Here is a 13475-nt window from a genome sequence, read left to right on the forward strand (position 1 = left end):
GTGAATAGGCTAAACCCCAATGAATTGTATACTTTAAAAGGCTGTGTTTCATGCAAGGTGAACTAGATCTCCCTTTTAAAAAGGCGTTAGTTAAGGCTATAATGGCAATTGTAACATAAAAATGTGTCAGGTCAACATGTTGCCATATATAAATTTATCAAGTCAGCCTGTTCCACAAAAACGAAACAAGACACAAATTGGAACAAAAATCACAGACAGCCGAAACACCAGAGTTGGGGGTTGCAGTGGGAGACGTAGCTTGGGAGGATAGGGATACTCATTCCACTGGACTAAATGATGGAAATACAGTACGTCACTTCTAAAACGATAGTGGCAAGGAGAGGAATGAAGAAAGTCATCATGTTGAGTCACACAGATGAAATTGAGTTGCAGAATCATACACACTAATGGTACCAGTAGACTGTACCTCAAACATAAAATTGTAAAACAAAGCCAACTGATAAGAGTGGCTGACTCAGGAGAGAGAAGGGGGTTGGGCTGAAGGCAGTGGCCAATATATTATTAAATATTTGTCTGTGATATTTAATTATCTTATTTCCCAAAAGATAGACTTAAAGTAAATATAAAGTGTTAACAGCTGTTAATTCTGAGGGGTGGGTACATGAGGGCTGTTATATTAGTCTTTGTACTTTTTTTCTTTCTTTTTAGGGCCATACCTATGGCATATGGACATTCCCAGGCTAGGGGTTGAATCAGAGCTGCAGCTGCCGGCCGACACCACAGCCACAGCAACGCCAGATCCTTAACCCACTGAGTGAGGCTGGGGATTGAACCCGCATCCTCATGGATACTAGTCGGGTTCATTACCTCTGAGCCACAAGGGAACTCCCTTTGTACTTTTCTTATTTAAAATGTCTGAAAAAATTATTTTAAATACACAGGGAAATGTCCTGAATTAGATGTTCATCCTATTTTTATTGCTTTCGTGTGTCATCTTGAGCAAGTCACATAGCATTTTTCTAACATGATTTTTAGACTGTTAAAAGTATCAGTCATACTTGGGTAAAAACGGGCATGTCAAGTGGAAAAGTGGGGGAAGAATCTAATATTTGCTGAATACCAACTCTGACGCCAGGCTCTGCTTTACAGGTGCTATATAGCTGAATTCCATCCTCTTATTAATCCTGTGACTTAGATACTACCAGTCCCAAATGGCAGATGTAGAAACAGGTAAGGAAATTAAGTCAAACTAGATTATGAATATCGTTGGCCATACATGAAGAATTGCCCTTCTGTCATTTCACAAAAGAAAAACGAATCTGCTTCCCCCACACCGCCCCCTCGCCCTCCTCTGTGGTCGCTAATCTGACTTCGTTAGGGTCTCGGGGACCAGGCAAAGGATGTCGCTGTGGAAAATGAATGACCCTAATGGCTGCTTAACGACACTTTTGCAACACAGGTGGTTTCTTTTTTTTTTTTTTTTTGTCTTTTTTTAGCTATTTCTTGGGCCGCTCCCACGGCATATGGAGGTTCCCAGGCTAGGGGTCGAATCAGAGTTGTAGCCACTGGCCTACGCCAGAGCCACAGCAACGCGGGATCCAAGCTGCGTCTGCAACCCACACCCCAGCTCACGGCAACGCCGGATCGTTAACCCACTGAGCAAGGCCAGGGACCGAACCCGCAACCTCATGGTTCCTAGTCGGATTCGTTAACCACTGCGCCACGACGGGAACTCCAACACAGGTGGTTTCTAATTCATTGCTTTCAGGAAAATCGCTGAAGGTGCTAATGGAGTTGTCAGTTAATAAAGCATTAAATTAATTTTTAAAAATGCTTTTGTTTGTTTTGTTTTGGGCTGCGCCTGGAGCATGTGGAAGTTCCTGGGCCACAGCAGCCACCAGAGCCACTGCAGTAACAATGTGGGATCCTTAACCTGCTGAGCCACACGGGAACTCCTAAAATTCATTTTTAATGATAGATCGTGATGAGATTTGGGGTACACAGCTCAGAAGAAATACAAAGAATTGTACGACAATGCTGTGAGAAAAATTTTCATTTCCCTACAACGATTTGTGAGCACAGCTTCTTGGTGTTCACACTTTTCAAAACTAAAAAAAATCAAAATCAATTTGAACCATATTTCATTCTAGCAATAAGTAATAGTTATCTACCAATGCATGAACTAACTGAGATACACCTCATCTGCCTCTAAGATACATTTCCAAAACATTTCTATGTTGTATATTTAAATTATTTTTAAAATTTTATTACATAAGTCAGACATAGAAAGACAGATACCATATGATCTCTCTTATGCATGGAATCAAAGAAAAAACACAAAAAGCAAGCCCATAGATAGAGAGAACTGATTGGTGGTTCAGAGGCAGGAGAATCAAAAGATAAAAATTGAAAACTTAATTTTAATTTCTGTTTATATTTTTGCTGCAGAGAATTATATAGAGAGAGTGATCAAACTGACATAAAATACGTTACACGAGGACAAAATTCTGTGGGAGAAGTGGAATGAAGAGTTTAAGGAGAAAAAAAGGAATGATGTAAAATTTCCAACTGTCGGAGTTCCCATCGTGGCGCAGTGGAAACGAATTCGACTAGGAACCATGAGGTTGCAGGTTCGATTCCTGGCCTCGCTCGGTGGGTTAAGTAATCCCACTGTGGCGTAGACCGGCAGCTGTAGCTCCAATTAGACCCCTAGCCTGGGAACCTCCATATACCGCGGGTGTAGCCCTAAAAAGACAAAAAAAAATGTTTTTCCAACTGTTACAGATATTAATCATGTATTTTTTTTTTTTTTTTTAAGCACACACCCGAGGCATCTGGAGGTTCCCAGGCTAGGGGTCCAATCGGAGCTGTAGCCACTGGCCTATATCACAGCCACAGCCATGCCATATACGAGCTGTGTCTGCAACCTATACCCCAGCTCACGGCAACACCAGATCCTTAACCACTGAGTAAGGCCAGGGATAGAACCCGCATCCTCATGGATCCTAGTCAGGTTCGTTAACCGCTGAGCCACAACAGGAACTCCATTAAGCATGTATTTTTAAAATAGCTGATGGTGGGTATGAAATGGCAATTATATTCGGATTATTCAGTGGAACAGACTCAAAAAGTAATGTAAGCATTTTATTTTAGAATGTCAATATTTACTATATACCCCAAATAACTTCCTTTGAAACTATTTAAACATGGGATGAAAAATGTTTAGATATCAACTTACCATATGTGAGAGGGTAAGCAGGTTTTCAAAATTATTTTAGGGAGCACGTGAGCAAAAATGTTTTGCTTTAAAATGTTTTCCTTTGTTTTTAATTTTTTTTCCCTTTTTACTATAGTTACCAGAAAACAAATGGAAGACACCTGAGTTTATAACATGCCCTGGGCCATACAAGAAACAGGTGGTGAAGCTCACGAGCTACACAGGAGTGATAAAGGCACTTACTTCAAGGAGCAGGAAATTTTATAGGGAAGATAAGCTTGACAAAATCTCTAATACATTAAATGCAATAAGAGCAAGAGACATTTATGAAAAATGCTTTGAGAAAAAGGAGAGGTTTTTTTTAGCTGGGGTATCAGCCTGAACAGCTTCTGGCATCAGATAGATGGGTCTTCGTTAAATGGGTACAATTTGAACCAGGGGAGACATGGGCGAGAGAAGATACGAAGGATTAATTCATCCATCCATTCATGCAAGGGCCATTAAGTAGAAACAGTCCAACCAAATATAACAAATGAGCCCTGAAAATATCCTGACTGGCATAAACAAACTGTAGAAAACATTTGGGAAACATCTGGGGAATTCTGAATCTTGACTGGGTATTTGTTGATATTAAGGGATTTTAATTAATTGCTTTGAGGTGTGACAATGATATTGCACTTAAAAAAAGAAAGGAAAAAAAGAAGGAGGAGTTCCGTCATGGCTCAGTGGTTAACAAACCCAACCAGCATCCATGACGACTCGGGTTCCATCCCTGGCCTCGCTCAGTGAGTTAAGGATCCGGCGTTGCCGTGATCTGGTGCTGCTGTGGCTGTGGTGTAGGCCGGCAGCTGTAGCTCCTATTAGACCTCTAGCCTGGGAACCTCCATATGCCACGGGTGAGGCCCTCAAAAGCAAAAAAAGAGAAGAAAGTCTTTATCTTTTAGCGTATATGCTAAAGTATTTCTGGATGAAATGATACGTGTTGCATTTGCTTTAAAATAGTCCAGTGTGTGTGCGTTGGAGGATATGGATGGGGAAATGCAAATGAAAGAAAATTGGTATTGATAACTGTTGAGTTTGGGTGTTGGGTACATGTAAATTCATTACACTATTTTCTCTATTTTATATATGTTTATACTTTATAATGAAATATTTTTGAATATTAATGCCTCCTATGTTCCAGCTAACTACAGGTATAAACAGGAAAGACACATTGCCTACCCTCAAGAACCCTACGGGAATTCCGTTGTGGCTCAACGGGTTAAGAACCCAGCTAGTATCTATGAAGATGAGGGTTCGATCCCTGGTCTCGCTCAGTGGGTTAGGGATCTAGCATTGCTGCAAGCTGTGGTGTAGGTTGCAGACACAGCTCTGATCTGGCATAACTGTGGCTGTGGCGTAGGCCGGCAGGTGCAGCTCCAATTCGATCCCCTAACCTGGGAACCTCCATATGCCATGGGCGTGGCCCTAAAAAGACAGAAGAAGGGGAGAGGGGAGGAAGAGGAAGAGGAAGGAGAAGCCTATGATCTGGTGGGGGAAACAGGTCCCTGAAATTAACAGACTCAGAAACAGAGGCTGCTGTACCCACAGTACAAGCCAACTGTCATGGGAGCAACTAATTCTGATCGACTCGGGAGAGGAGCTAAGGTTTGACTGTTTCACAAGTAGAATTTACAGGACTTGGTGACCTGTTATAGGCGGCAGAAGGAGTCAAAGGAAATGGAAGTTTACCTTGGGCATCTGGGTGGGTGGCACGTCATAACAAAGACAGGGAATACAGGAAGAGAACTAGGTCAGGGTGGGGACAGGCATCAGGGGATACCTATGAAAGGGCCAGGAATTTGTGACTTAGAATCATTGGTCATAAAGCACTTTTTGAAGAGAGGGCAAAACACTTGATTATTTCATATGCCAATCAATGCTTCCAATTTCCTTCCAAGGGTGCTTTGAATTCTGTTGAAATCGAAGACCCTTCGCACGCCTATCTCATTACTCAAACAGAAAAGTAAAAGATCAGATCTGAGATCATACCATTGGCTTTTGGTCCGTTCAATTTATTTTTGCTTCTGGATGCTGGGAACATCATTACCAGAATGCACCACACCAGTTCACAACTGGGGCAGCCTCTTTTTATCCGTTTTGCTTATTCTGCAACACAGTCCCCCATATATTTTATGTGGAACAATGTGGTGCCAGGACCCACAAAGGTTGAGTTCAAATCCAAGGAGATGAAGTGTTAAGAGGCAGGCAGGGCCGGCCTCGGGTGCAGACCAAGTGTGGGCAATGTGGGCCATCCGTGCCTTGTACCTAGTGGGAGCTGGGCATAGATACCTGAGGAAGGGAGGAGGGGAGGGAAGAAAAGGGGGGCAGAAAGGAGGAGGAAGGATGGGGGAGGAAGAAAAGGAGCTTGGGGGAGGTGAACCACGGCCAACACTGATGAACGCCAAAGGATGGCCAGAGGGTTGCCCTGGAGAGGGCCCTTGGTTCAGAGCCCTCCATCTTGGAGGCCTCTTGGTTGTTTGGAGGCTGGGTGCTGGGCTGGTACTCTAACCCTGGGGTTGCCTGGAAGGAGCTAATTGTTCAGAACCTCCTTGGGATGTGGGTGAGTCAGATCAACTTCTTTCGCTGGCAGGTATGAAGCCAGAGTTTCCCTTGCCATCTCGAAAGCCCAAACTTCAGGGCTTCTGGGGGCTCAGAACGGGAAAGGGGAAGGGCCACACCCCAGGTGTCAGGGGGAGAGACAGCAATCTTGAAAGGGCCTGTGCTCTCTCCTAAGGGAGGCCGGTGCCCAGTTTGTGCACCATGGGGGGCGGGTGGGAGTAGGAGTCCTCAGACTGGATTCGCCTGATCTATTCAGATGGCTGCCCTCCCCATCCCATCCCCTGATCAGCATACAGCTTCCCGGTCTTTACAGAGGAGAAGTCCTTTCAGCAGGTGGAGGGCCCATCCTCCTGCCGGAACCCAGCTCCCATTTCCTCCGGGCTGGGCGGGTATTGGCTCCCTGGTAAGCCTGCTCTCTCATCAGCAATCCCTCCCTACTGATTACTCCTAAACACACTCTCATCTCTAAATTAAAAAGAGAGAAAGGAATCTTCTCTTGTCCCTACTTGTCCCTCCCGTTCCAGTCCTCTTCTGTTCCCCTTTACAGTGAAACGTCTCCAAATGATTGTCTCCACTCTGCTGTCTCCCCTTCAACGTCCTCTGCAAACCTGTCCCATCAAATCCTTCCACGCCCCTCTTCAGGCAGCACCCGAATCGAAACCACCTTCCGCTTTGATAGGAACTGTTGGGAAAGCATCCTAACTAGGTTTCCTCTTTTGATCCTCAGTCTCCTCTGAAACTTTCTTCGCATGGTTGTCAAGGTGATCTCTTCCAAATACAAACCAGGGAGTTCCCATCAGGGCGCAGTGGAAACGAATCAGACTAGGAACCATGAGGTTGTGGGTTCGATCCCTGGCCTCGCTCAGTGGGTTGCGGATCCGGCGTGGCCATGAGCTGTGGTGTAGGCGGCCGATGCGGCTGGGATCTGGCATTTCTGTGGCTGTGGTGTAGGCCGGTAGCAACAGCTCTGATTCAACCCCTAGCCTGGGAACCTCCATATGCTTCCGGTGCGGCCCCAAAAAGCAAGCAAGCAATCAAACAAACAAACCAGACCTGGAATACTACTCAGCAATAAAAGAGAGCAAACTATGGATATACACAACTTGGATGGCTCTCAAGGGAATTAAGCTGAATGAAAAAAACCAGTCCCCAAAGGTTACAAGCTGTATGATTCATTTACATAACATTCTTGAAATGACAACATTATAGAAATGGAGAACTAATGCACGGCTGCAGTGGCAAGGGACAGAGGGACTAAGGAGGTGGCTGAGGCTATAGAAGAGCAATAGGACGGAATTATTTTGTATCTTGACTGAGATCAGCGAGCCTCTGCATGACATAATCGTGATAAGCCTGTCTAGAATTAAATACATTCACAAGTACACGTAAAACCAGGGAAATCAGAATAAGATTGGTAGATGTCATTATTCTGGTTATGATCTTGTACTATAGTTTTGCAATGGGAGAGCCTGGATAAGAGGCACTTGGGATTTCTCTGTATTATTTCTTATAAATACATGTGAATTTACAATTCTTGCCAAAGAAAAACAAATATAAAAGAAATATAAATCAGGTCACATCATGCCCCAGGAGTAAAGCCCTTCATTCGTTGGTCTTCCATTGACTTTGAAGGAAACGGTCTGCCCATTGACTAGGATGCAGCCCTCCATCTGGTCCCTGTCCAGGTTTAAGCTCCTCTCCCCAGCTCTCCTGGTGCCAAGTGCAACAACCACCACCTCTTAGTTCCAAGGCGGAGAGATTTGCCCCCTCCTGGCTTCAGTAAATTTGCTCCCTCTTTCCGCAAGGCTCTTCCTATGGTTGCTTTCTCATAACTTTCAGGGCTCAGTTTAAATGCCACCGCCTCCTTTCCTAACCTCTCAATTTGCACCCTCGCCTTTTCCTGCACAGGCCTAATCCCAAATTTTATTACTTCCTCACTTTTTTTAAACTTATTTTGTCTTTTAGGGCCTCACCTGTGGCATATGGAGGTTCCCAGGCTAGGGGTCCAGTCGGAGCTGTTGCTGCCGGCCTACGCCAGAGCCACAGAAACACCAGATCCAAGTCGCGCCTGCGACCTACACCACATGGCCACGCCAGATCTTTAACCTGCTGATCAGGGCCAGGATCGAACCCGCATCCTTATGGATGCTAGTCGGGTTCGCTAACTGCTGAGCCACGACGGGAACTCCGCTTTCTCACTTCTGGATGGTCAGTCTCCCCCACTGGATTGCAAGCTCTCAGGGCAGGGTGGATGGTGTGCTGCCTGACTGCGCTGTATCCCCAGCGCTCGGCACGGCACAGTGCTTGGCACGCGGTGAGGGCTCTGTAAACCGAATGCAGAGTGAATGAGCAGCCACGTGCCGTTGTGCCATCAGTGCTTTTCCAAGCGATGTAAACCCCTACAGATTGTGGCTTTGGGCTCATGGATGGGGTTTCTTTCCCTCCCTCCCTCTGGCTGATTACTACGGGGGAAGGGTTTCAGATGGGTCCTTCGGCACCGCTCAGAACCACGGGGTTCCTGCAGTCGGGGACCTAATCCGGGTGCGCTGAGGACCCGGGGCCGCTTTGCAGGGGGCGCGCAGGTTAGCGGGGACCCCTGGTGAGGCAACCTTCACTCGACTCTTTGTTGCTCCCACCTCTCCCGCCAGGGCTGCGGCTGCCTGCAGTGACTCGTGACTCCTCGCCGGCCTCGAAGGCTGCGGTGCGAGTGAGGTGTGGGGGTGGGCGGCCAGGCGCCCCCAACCCGCCCTCCCCTCGGCCTCCCCGGCTCGGGGAAGCGCTCGCCACCGCCCCCTCGCAGCCACCTTCCCCGCGCGCCCGCGCCTTGCAGGCAGCGGGCCGCTCCCGAAGCGGGGGCACGTGGCCGCACGGGGTGCGTGGCGCTCCCGCCCCGCCCCCGGCCGGGCCGCCTCCGGCGCGCGCAGCCCGCACCGCAGCCCCCGCGGGCCGAGCCCCGGCTGGCGCGCGCCCCGCCCCGCCCCGGGCCAGCCGCGCCCGCCCCCGCCCCGCGCGCGCGCGCCCTCCCTCCCCGCCTCCCCCGCGCGCGCCCCTCCCCTCGCGCCCCTCCCTCGCCCTACATCCACCGCCCGGCCGAGGGGGCTCAGTCCGCAGCCGCCGCCGCCGCCGCCGCCGCCGCGCCTCGGCCTCTGTGCAGGCAGCGGCCGCCGCCGAGACAGCCGCGCGGGCGAGCATCCCCAGGCAGTAAGCCCGCTTTCTCTCCGCGTGTGCGTGCGTGTGTGCCTCCCGCCCGCCGGGCCCGCGTCTCGGGGGAGCGGCTGCCCTCCTGCCCCGCCGCCGCCGCCGCCGCCCGGGGCGGGTACCTGCGGCCTCGAGCCTCGGCCGCCGGGCCGGGGGTGGGGGCTGCGGGCCGACCGACCGCGGGGTCTCCTCCCCTGCCCGCCCTCCGGTGCGTGCCTCAGCCTCCCCCGGGCCCTCGCCGCTGGGGGGGCGGGAGGAGAGGGCGCTCCCTGTTCTCCTCTGCGGGGTGGTGGGCAGTGGGGAGCGCGGGCAGGGGGCCCTGGCTTTTCTCGCCGAGGATGGCGCGCAGCGGGGGGTGGGGCGAGGTGGGGGCACCTCGCGGTTTTCTCCACGACGAGCGCCGGCCGGGGCCGCCGGGAGCGGGTGAAGATGGAGTGGGGGGCTCCCCTCGGTTCTCTCCTCGAGGACGGCGGGGATGCGGAGGGAGCGAGGGGCCGCTTGCCTTGGCTCGCACAACGGGGCCGGTGGAGGTGAGGGGCTCGCCGTGGTTTTCTCGACGGGGACGCTGGGGGTGGTAGAGGAGTGGGGGTGGGGTGCGCAGGGAAGGGGGAGGAGGGGCCGGAGGACCCGCCGCGGCTCTGCGCTTAGGGGATGGCGGGGGGTTGGCGAAGGGGGGGTGGGGAGGGGGGGATTTCAGCTCCAGCGCGAAACCTAGGGAAGCAGGAGGAAGGTTCTGTCACGTGGGTCGAGCCTTAGAAGGTGGATTTTCAAAACTGCAGGGTGTGACCTTTCCGTTTCCCAAAGCGTGAAATCCCTACGAGGTGCCGTCTGTTCTGGGCTTGGAGAGCGAGGTTTGTGCTTTCGAAGTTTCTCTTTTTCTTCCATTCCTCGCGGCCTCATCTCAGGCGTCCCGGACAAGGTAGAGGTTTGGGAAGCAGCAAGGGAAGCGTGTGTGTGGTTCCTGTTCAGCTATATTATTTTCTGCGCTTGAGACTGTGTGTGAGTTTCTCAGGTTTTTGATTGCCTTTTACAATGAAAACCCTGTACCAGAGAGACCCCCTTGGGAACAGCGGAGCACAAGGTTTATTAAGGGGACTCCAGGTTTGGTTTTTGAATTTCCTGAAGTGCAAGAGATATGTCGTTGTAGCATTTTGCTTGGCTTTCAGGAGAGGTGGAGATAGAATAAATGTATGTCTTTGCTGGAAGTCTCCTATATTCATTTAAATGATTCCATTGGGATCATCTGAGGCCCCCCCCCCTTTGATTTGAATTTGGAATAGATCCAGTTTTTCCTAATTAGAGCCGTCATTTGGTAATTGCCTGTAATTCTTCCCTGGGTTGTCAAATCTGTGGCAAGTTTCTAGAGCAGCAGGAATCTTTTTCTTTTTTTGTTATCTTGATTAAGACAGTTTTAATGTAAATTTTATGTTGTTCCTTGGAAATGTGAACATTTGCAGAATGGCCTAAGTTTAAATTACCAGCCCCTTGGAATTTTACAAAGCCTTTCCCCTCCAGCTCCTCTCCAGGAACAGAACCTTCCTCCCCATTCCTTGCACTGAAGAAGCAAGGGCTTCTGGGATGGTAGCTTCGCCTTTGGAAACTCGTGCTCATATTTGCTTAAGAAGAATACATATTGAAAAGGCTTAGGCCTTTAATGTGGTGAGGCTATACTTGCTTTTCCCATTTTGGTTTCATAAGGTTCCAATCTAAGGACCAATCTTTACCTTTGGTCCTTAAAAAATGCTTCTTTAACATTTTTTAAGAGCAAATATAATTTTTATGCAACAGGAAATTGGTCAGATAAGCCATGATTTGTGGAAACCACATACCAATAAGTATGTAGTCTAAGACTACCATATAGATTCTGTAACCGTACATGGTTTTTGAAATTCTGAGCTACCATTCCCATATTGAATTTGGGAGAAAGAAAACCATTTTTTTCAACCAAGTCTAGGTTTTTGAGTGAAACTTCTAAAAAATGGTGTGAGATTTAATTTGGTAAAATTCCTCTTGTATGATACCAGTAAATTGCAGCTAATTTAATATGTATCAAGCTAATGGACCACTTAAAAATAATTTGTTTACTGGAAACGATAAACTGGAAATGTTTTAAGTGGAAATAGAGATTCTGGTCTCAAAGATGGATGAGAATGTATTTCAATAAACACTACTGTTTGCACCCTTTCTAATGTTAATGTGATACCCATTCTGTGCTTGAGCAATGATCTCAAACTAGTACATTAAAAATACAATGTAAGTCTTTTTTTCTCATTGGCATAGAATGCTGGGAGTGGTGAAATCTTTTACAGGGAGCAGCATGTGATGGTGGTGGGCCTTAAGTTTCTCTAGACAAAAGGAGTAAATGGACTTTTACCCAACTTTTTGAGAACCTGTTGTTTACCTTGTGGGACTGGAGGGGGGGGGAATGAAGAAATTTCAAAAATTAGTACAAATATGATCAGATAATCTTCCCAAATATTCTTAAAAGATTTTGCTCCCATCCATTTGAAAAGTTATATATACATCAAGCCTTCGTGTAAGAAATTAACCCTCGCCGCTAAAGTTTTGACATTAAAAAAGAAGTCTCTGTTGGCTGAAGGATGGAGCTGATGTCCCGAGGCTGCTCCATCCCTGTTTTCCTGCTTCCCACCTCTGGGTTCCCTTCTCCCCCTCTGGTGCCAGCAACTTGGGCTTTAATGACCTTGTGGGAGTGGAATGTTCGTGCAGATGTTTGTGATTGCTTGAACTTTAGGCCTTATCTATTTGGCTGCTTTCCCCAACTTTTTCCTACGAAATTATTTTGGTTAATTGAACTTTCCAGTTGTTTGGATTTGGAATAAAAGGGAACAGACTGTAATTATTTTCTCTTAAAAGATCTTTCCTTTCAGCTCCTGTTGGATGAGAGCAAAGAAGGTTCTTTTTTTGGTCAGCAGAGTACTTAATTAAGCAGAATATATGACCATTTATTTACTCACCCAGCATTTGCTGAGTTACCGCCTCTGTTGGAGGCTCTGTGCTAGGTGCCAGGATACACGGTGCATGAGAAATGGCTCCTGCTTTCTGGTGCAGTTATTAAAATGAAAAATTGACAGTGAATTTGTTGCGAATAATCAAGAGTTGTCCAGAGCCTTTTGGACTTCAGCATAGCCCTTTATGTACAGTAAACATGCTTCACCGGTGCAAACAGGGGAGTGTTTCTTTCCAGGGTATTAGCATAAATTCCGTCTCACCTTCCCAACGAAGACATACTTTGTCATTTGGGGTAATAACATGGTTTATAAGTCGTCCTAAGCTCAACGGCCTTTTAAGTTTTTATGTAAATAGGACAGAGCAGAGTTCTTGATATTAAAGTTCAGCATCTTGCATGACTGTGTAGAGTAGTGAAAAGACAGCCAGACCAGCATTCCTTCCTGTGACTTAAAGCAACTTCTGACAGCTATTTAATAGGCCGGAAAAATTGTTTTCTGTGGTCAGCTTTGAGTTTCGGATACTAATGAGAGATGGAGCCCAGAGGGGTGGGTGAGACTAAATGGTGGGGTGAGTAAGCCTTCGTCCTCAGCATCGGGGATATTTGAGAATTCCCACCTGCGGATATCGCTAGACCAGTTGTTTTTAACTGGGGCAGTTTTGCCCCCTAGGGGATGTTGAACAATGTCTGGAGACATATTTGGTGATCACAGCTTGAGATGTGGCACGCCCCTGGTGTCTAGTGGGTAGAGGTCAGGCACTGGGCTTAAAGGTTCACCAGGCACCGGGCAGCCCCTGACAGCAGAGACAGATCTGACCCGAATTGTCCGTAGTGCTGAGGTTGGTGTAATTTCCTCTACAAAACGCAGTAGAAGGTAGTTTCAGGAGCGAAGAGAAAAGTATCTTGATGTGACTGAGCAGTTGGCTGAGCTCACTTTCCTAGTTACTCCTAACTTAAAAGTGACTCTTTCCTGAACATTGACCCAAATAACTAAAAGACTGGTAAAGGACCATTTACAGGACTTACTTTGTGCCAGGCACGTGTATATGGTGTGTGGTCTTTTCATTTTGTAAATGAGGAATGAGGCCTCACAGCTGGTCCCGCTTGGAAGGAGACATCAAAATTAAGGTGGTCCCGCTCCTCAGAAGTTTACGGTTTTGAGTACAACGTCAGGCTCCATCCAGAATTGACTTAAAGTTACTGCATGTCCTATGTACTGTTGAGCTTGCTGGAGGGTAATTAAAACCACGAACGTTCAGTTCGGTCATACTTGGATGCAGTGGCCGGGAGTAGGGGGAGAAAGGAAACTGACATCACCTCAAGGCCCACTGGAGTTCAAGAAAGGACCAAATTTCCCCGTTGTGTAATTCGATCTGATCCTCGCTGCAGCTCTGCGAAGTGGTTATGAGGCACGTTTCACAGAGGAGGTTCTATCTAAGACTGTACAACTGATAAGTGGCATAGTTGGGATTTGAACTTAAGTCCCATGACTAAGCCACTGTCCCTTGCTACTTGCTCTAAAGCTCGAGG

The 13475-nt window shown here is 47.9% G+C and overlaps 1 protein-coding gene across 6 annotated transcripts in view; it reads left to right on the forward strand.

The window, feature by feature from the left end:
* The window catches only part of FHL1 (four and a half LIM domains 1), a 57912-nt gene continuing 53109 nt past the window's right edge, over nt 8673-13475 (forward strand). For 2 of the 6 annotated variants that reach the window (XM_005657915.2, XM_021079524.1), the window contains exon 1: nt 8673-8980. The gene's annotated coding sequence lies outside the window, so the exon portion shown is untranslated. Of the gene's footprint in view, nt 8981-9075; nt 9186-9683; nt 9829-13475 lie in introns of those variants that run through there. The other 4 variants (XM_021079520.1, XM_021079519.1, XM_021079526.1 and 1 more) reach the window with 4 other exon arrangements.

Source organism: Sus scrofa, chromosome X (assembly GCF_000003025.6).
Source record: "Sus scrofa isolate TJ Tabasco breed Duroc chromosome X, Sscrofa11.1, whole genome shotgun sequence".
NCBI classification, from domain to species: Eukaryota; Metazoa; Chordata; class Mammalia; order Artiodactyla; family Suidae; genus Sus; species Sus scrofa.